Source organism: Corvus brachyrhynchos, unplaced genomic scaffold, assembly GCF_000691975.1.
Source record: "Corvus brachyrhynchos isolate BGI_N302 unplaced genomic scaffold, ASM69197v1 scaffold80, whole genome shotgun sequence".
Classification (NCBI taxonomy): Eukaryota; Metazoa; Chordata; class Aves; order Passeriformes; family Corvidae; genus Corvus; species Corvus brachyrhynchos.
Window position 1 is genome coordinate 3,477,165 of NW_008236769.1, and position 7,204 is coordinate 3,484,368.

The window sequence follows — 7,204 nt, forward strand, 5'->3', positions numbered from 1 at the left end:
AGGTCCCCCCAGCCCGGCCGGGCAGCGCCTCTTCACTCCCCTCTGCACTCCCCGCCGCACGGAGCGTGGAGTTGCTGCGCGGAGTTTGCCACGCAGGCCTGGTCTGCGCGTGTCCAGCGCTCCACGAGGGAGAAGGGAGAGAAGAGAGCGGGACTGGGACTGGGGTCCGCCGCGATGCTCGTGTGTGTTTCAGTTGGAGAGGGAGGGGGCTGAAACGCCTCTGGCCGCGCTGATACTGGAAATATCTTGGGCGTCTCACCGAGGGTCTTGGCTGGGAAAGAGGACGAGGATTGTCGTGGCATGTTCTTTGGTTGCAGATTTACTGCGAAACACACCAGAATCTCTCGTGCGTTATTTTCGAAAATAAAATAAAGGGCAAGTGTTAGTCCATATATTAAAATATGTCGAGTAGCAATGTTAACACTGCTCCTTTAGAAAACACCTTCAATTAAAAAAAAAAAAAAAGTGTTCTAAATACACACATGTTCCTAATAAATTTTCCCAATGTGTTGTTTATTATCAGTGTATCTTCCACATTCCTAGGAAAATACTAAGTGCATCTTAACATTTTAACTCATTTTGTTTTCTTCGCTAGTGAATTCAGTTCCATGTGATTTGCAACAGCTCTTGAGTCTCCAGTAATAGGTGAAAGTGATTTGTCTTTCATTAGACGGCAAACCCCAGCAGGGATGACTAAGCCTTCAGCACGGTGCAGTTTGGAAATGCTCAAGGGAGTCTATCGTTTCTTCCATATGGCTGGGTCCAGCTGAGTCTCTTCATCCCTGAGGTCTCTGCTGCGCGATCCCCGCAAGAGGCTTACTGTCTCTTTTTGCCCGTTACCAAGAGGACAAATTTCTCAGATATGCTATTCTAGAGCCGAGTTAATCTGCTGAAGTGGAAGCCAACGAAGTTACTCCTGACTTCTCTTACTGTAGAATGTGAACCCAAAGGAAAATTGCTAAAAATGCACATGCCTACAAAAACTTTATAGTTTTTGATCCATTTATTTAGACAATGCACAGCAAATATGATTGTTGCAGTTTTCAAATACTGATAATGGCGTCTTTGCTCTTACAGAGATGCAAAGATACAGTTTTTACACTGATGCAGGAAGGAGAATTCAGTGAGTGTAAGGGGAGTACACCAACTTCCGTGTATAAATGCTTTTCACTCTTTTCTCCCATTTGGTTGTTTTAAGTCTTTACAGAGGTTTTCAAAAGGAATTTGCAAGTTTCCAGCAAGCAAAAGAAAAGAAAAAACCCTTATTCTAACATATTGCTTTTATGCCTCTACTAAAATCCTTTATCATATAACTCGAGAAAAAACAGAAGATACAAATGTTAACCATTCTGTACTTTTCATTATTTGTTTCAAGTACCAGCAATGTGCTTAGTGCTGCAGAAGACACAAAAAGAAGAAACAATAAATCTTTTAAATATAGTAATTCTCAGAAAATCTAAATCAATTCTTTAAACATTAAAAATTGTGGAACTCCTTTATGCAGACCTGATTCAAAATCTAAATTGGTCTTAATTTAATGTACTTTGTTTTCAAAGAGAAGTATTCTAAATATAAGCAAGATCATTTTTTATTCCTTTTTGGGGGGTACATTGATTTTTAACATGTCCACCTTTGAAGCATACCTTTCAGTCATTCAGATTGATTTTCCTGAGTGTCTTGCCTGCCAGCATATTGAAACTCTCTCTTTGTGATCTAAACACTTCCATGGGAGAGCTCCCAATGTCTGGATTTGTCTGAAGACGAGGCCTGTCAGACACACTCTGGTATCCTTGCTGGAATATGAACCTGCAGAGTGCCCTGTGGCTGCAGAATTAACTATCAACCGCTTCCAAAGTTTTGAGGGAAAATATTCCCATAGAGGAAGAAGCTGGGAAAAAATTTTAACAACATGATATATTAAAAGAAAAACAGTTAGAAACATTCGTCGGTGGAAGAGCAAAAATATTGCTACAGCCATTTCAGAAAATACTGACAGCATCTAAAAGCAGATTTATCTTCTCTGAATTTCTTTGTACAACATTCCACTCTTTGAAGGGTAATCTAAAGGGATACTCAAAAAGCTAAGATCAGAACTATTAGCATAAGGAGATCAAAGTCAATAATAATAGGTAACATCTTCAGAATAGGATCCAGAACATCAAAAAAGAAAAAGCTTTTTCTTTCAAAAAAGAAAAACTCCCAGCTGAGGTTGGTAACAGTGACTATGGCTGTGCACAAAGCTCTGTGCTATGCAGATACATCTGACTGAGCTCGATGAACATAATCAGCTCTGTGAACATCACTGTGGCTTTACAAGGCCAGTATGCCTGAAAGATACTGAACCAAATGACTCATCAATTTGTAAATAACTGAAGGTCAATAAGGTGAGAGAAAAATGGCCAATAGAGGTATATCAAGAAAAAACATTATAAACTACTCTGTTTTTCTTCTTTGACAAGGTAACTAGCTTCTGGGTAAGGGAAAAGTATGATAAATGGTGATATTAGCAGGCCATTTGCCACCATACACATTAACATTCTCCTAAGCAATCTACTTAAATATAATCAAAATTTAATTGCTGGAACGTGGACACTTAACTGGGTAAAAAAAAACCCCAAAGCCTATATCCAGGGTATGGTTGATGGTCAATCTGAGACTCTAAAGATAGTACACTCTTTTAAAAAGCTGTTAAGACTGTTATGGCGCTGAATGATTCCATTAGTGATTGAAAATTAACTATAACTATTAACAGATGATACCAGAATGGAAAGGGATGCAAGGAGCTTGCAAAGCAGAATAACAATTCAAAATTATTTTGATAACCCAGAGAAAACATGTGTAATTAGTAAATCTTAAGGCAGACATGAACCTAACATTGCATTCAGAAAAGAATTTCAAATGCATAAATGCAAAATGACTAGCTGGCCAGCAGTACTCCTGAGAAGGATATGGTGATGAAAATGTATCATCTTAAATTTATGATAAAGGAGATTCCATTACAGATAGGCAGATATCATTCTGATGAGGTATATATTGCATAAGGAAGGTAAGAATTCTTAATTTCTTACTGATTACTAAAACATCATATAAGCTTCTGTCAGCTTTTATGAGGAGGATAAAATGCTCCGTTTTGGACATCATTCCTAAAATATGCTGTAAATAAACCAGAGACACTTCAAGGAACAAAACAAAGAATATAAGTTTAAGCAAACATAAACTATGAAAAGAAGTTGGAAAAAAGTGAAGCTTCCTAATTTTAAAACAAACAAACAAACAAACAAATAAGCAAAATACTGCGCCTCAAATAACAAATTGAAGCAAAGGAAAGACATGATAATACTTTCCCAAATTAAAATGTTTCTCTAAGCAGCACAGTGTTCAGTTAATAATAACCAGTAAAGGGTTTAATTTTCAAGAAGGAAGGTTTATGAATCAGGAAAGCTGGTAGTAAAGAAGGGTCTGTAAACCAAAAGATGAAAATGGTGGTTTTTTTCATTGTCCCCAAGTCAAATTTTACTGAAAATTTTAAAACAGATTAAGCACATACTAGATAGGAATTATCCAGATGTACTGTATTTAGTGTCTGAGTGGGGACATTAGATAATTGTCTTTTCAGATTCTTTTTAGTTATGATTTTTCGTGGGCATAAAAGAAGTAGCAGTATTAATAATTGTCAAAGAGGACATCTGGCTCTGTGTATTAGTTGTTTATTATTTATTATCACGTATTTATAATCCAGGATCATCTAGTGCTTCCAGTCCGAATTGTGCTTGGAAGTGAAGTGGTACAACAAAAATATGCTCTCAACCCCCTAGCTTTTCGTTTTTATGTAGACATGATGTATGAAAGGCAGAGGGAAAGAAATACAGTTTTTAAAAAACTGGCAAAAAAGATCATTCTGTATATCAAGCTAATGTGAAGTTCATTAGTTATTTACCTGTAAATAAGTGGAGATCTTGAGGAAAAAGCAATGCAGAGATGATGCTGGCACTCAAATAAGAACAGAAGAGGAAGTTTGTGCTATGATAGGTGCAAAAAAATGTCATGAGGAGAACACAAAAATAATGTAGGAAAGAAAAAGGATGCTGGAGAAACATAAACACATACAGTGAGAACAAAAAGCTTGAACTTGCAACAAAAGAATGGGGAAATCATGTATTGCTTTGCTAAATAAATCTGAAGAAAAACCCCATACTTGTCTGTAAGAATCTATTGTAACACAGACAGAGAGGGATACGTGCAATCCACTGGAAGCCATATTTAAATATTGTATAAATAATATTTTGCTTTTATTGCTTCCAAACATTTACTATTTTTTTTACACTCTCATTGGATGAATTTGAGCTTGTATTTTTCAAGCTTTAAGTGTGTTGCTCTTTAGACTGTGAACTACAGCCTAAACAGCAACTCGAACATTATAAGTGTACCTACACAATATTTTAGCTCATGAAATTTTATTTAGTTGCTAGCAATCTTCTCTAGTTTTTACCTAGCCAAGTTTATGATCAGAAATGTCTCCAAATTAAATACAAGATTAAAGTAAACTCGAGCTGGCAGGAAAGGAATATAGGACCATGTCTGTGTTTGTACAACTTCTCCAAGGCAGCTAAGGATCAAACTTCCTGACTTCTCTGAAACAACACCCATAATAAGCATTACAACTGGTAGTAAATATTTCAGAAATGTATCCTTAATCTAAAGCTGAGAGACCTAAGGTTTATCCAATATCAAAGGGACACTATCAAATTTTTAAGGTCATGGATTTCACACATGTAAAACCTTTAGGCTCCTGTGGAGCTGTCTAGAGTCTCACAATGCTTTACCATAAAGTATGATTGAAAATTTATTTGAAAAGTTTCCTGGGTTTTAGGAGCTGATAATGAAAACCCTGAATCCCTCCACTATCATTCTAATAGAATAGGGTGTATTTATTAATTTCTCAAATAAGTAGAACTTCAAGTACTCTGTGCAGATCTGTTGTATAGCAAGACTGTCTTTAGAATGTACCCCTTTAGAAGAAACATTTACAATATCGCATGGCTAGGTCTAGAAAAATCTGAGAAGTGAAGAAATGGAAGTGTCAGAGCTGGGTGAAGACAGTCCCATCACAAGACTTGGACTATGCGCACCTCTTTTTTCAGGTTCTGTTTGCTTCACTTGCGCTTAGATTTCACATGGCAACACAGCATTATTTCAAGATAGCTAGGCTAAATTTGTTTAGAAAATGAAGGAGTTATATGAAAGGCTGTCTGACCAGCAGTAATCTGACTACTACTACATAAATGGATAAATTTACCTCTATTAAGAAGATAAATTTCCAAATAATATCTGAAAATTTTTAAAAAATGGGATACTGAAACTTAAAGGGAAAATGGAAGATGTGCTTCTGCAGAGAAAACCAACAGAAAACATTGCCAATCTTTTCCCCAAGTTCTTATGCAACAAATAAATCAATTCATTTCACTATTTACCTGAAACACATATTTAAGTGCTTATTTATTGTAGTGCATCTTCACCTAGCACTAAGTCTCATAATTTGTGTTAGTAAAGTCTTTAACCCTTAGCAGTGACCTCTCAGGTGCTATCAAATGTAGAAAATGTGATAGCTGTTATATGTTCGATACTCCTATGACATAGATTAATGAACACAATACATTACTTATCTTGCATGTAATGGCACTGGGGACCTCATACACCTCATGCAGTTTAAGAACATTCGTTAAGAACTATTATTTCGACTAAAAAAACTTTAATAATTTATGAGGAATTTGTATTTGAGAATCCAAATACCACTTCAGCGTGTGCATATTCTTAGATTTCATTACACTTAAGTGTAAAAGGGATTATTCAAATTATTGAGCCTGACATTTTTCATGAGACAGACCGCTGCAGCTGATATTTCTGCACGAAGACTGATAATTTGTGCTAAGCAAATAACATCCTTTCAGGGTGAAGGATCCATAGTCTCTTACTATGGAAAGTAACCAGGAAAACTCAATCTTTAAATGATTTAGGTTTGGATTCACTTTGGCTTTTTGCAAACAGAAACCTAATTTTAACAGCAAGCACAGTCATGCTACTTTATCCTCATTTGTTTCAGTGTTAATGTCTAGACTTTAAATTAAATTGCTGTTTTTGTTCCCTGGGGATTGCCACCCTGATATAGTTATAAACAGAAAACATATCCTTTCTCGCAGCATTCATTTTGTCAGACTTCCTCTGTTGTAACTGAATCTGAGGATAAAATGGCTTTTCCTCTTGAGATTAACTTTTGCCTATTCCATCAATGCAACTCACAACTTGTGTTCACTGTCATCTAGCAGCAGAAATAGAATACTTATTCCTGGGACAAGGAAATAAACTGCAATTGTTTGTTTGGTTATGTTGTGGTCTGTTTTAGTTTGGGGGTTTTTTTTAATTTTTTCATAATGACCTTTCCAAGTCTTTCTCTTCTTCTCCTCAGACTTTTGTAGAAACATATCTGCCCCAAGGTAATTGAAGAGGGTTTGTCCACATTCACCACATGGTTAACTAAAGGGTTTTTTCTTCCCTTTCAGGATGTATAACAATCAAATGGATGGATATGCTAATAGTACAAAGGATATTTTTCTGTAGTTTTAGGTTAAAATTAATGTCTCTTTAAAAAAAAAAAAGGAAAATATTGTTAACCAGCATGGACAGACTTTGTGTCCTTCCCTTTTGCCTCTGTGTAACAGAAAATTGGTCAGTTCACTGATAACCCTTCTGTTTGCCCTACCAAGGAAAGCAGACCTGCCCTTCTTTCTGGCCTCTCTGAAGACTCAACTCAACAAAAGAAAACCTCAAACAAAAAGACCCCAACCAAATAAAAAAGAAAATCAAAACCCACATCATAACCCAATATCCACTGGACATTTCAGAGGCAAAGGTTTGTTTTAGTGAGTGGGTTCATTTTGGAGAAAGGGAGGCTTGTAAAATGTCTCAGTTAAATACTGAGTTCTCTCAAACTTTTCTGGCAGTTTTCATGGAAGAAGTTGTTATAACCTGATTTTGTCTAATCATACAAAAACTTACTGGAACATAATATTTTCATTATATATGCATTCTTTATTTTTGTTTCTTTATCACCATGAAGGACAGCATAATGTACTTAAGTTGTATCTGATTAGGATTGAAATTGTGTCAGTTCTGGAGAAAACAGTGCTGAATTTTTGTTTTCTTGTTA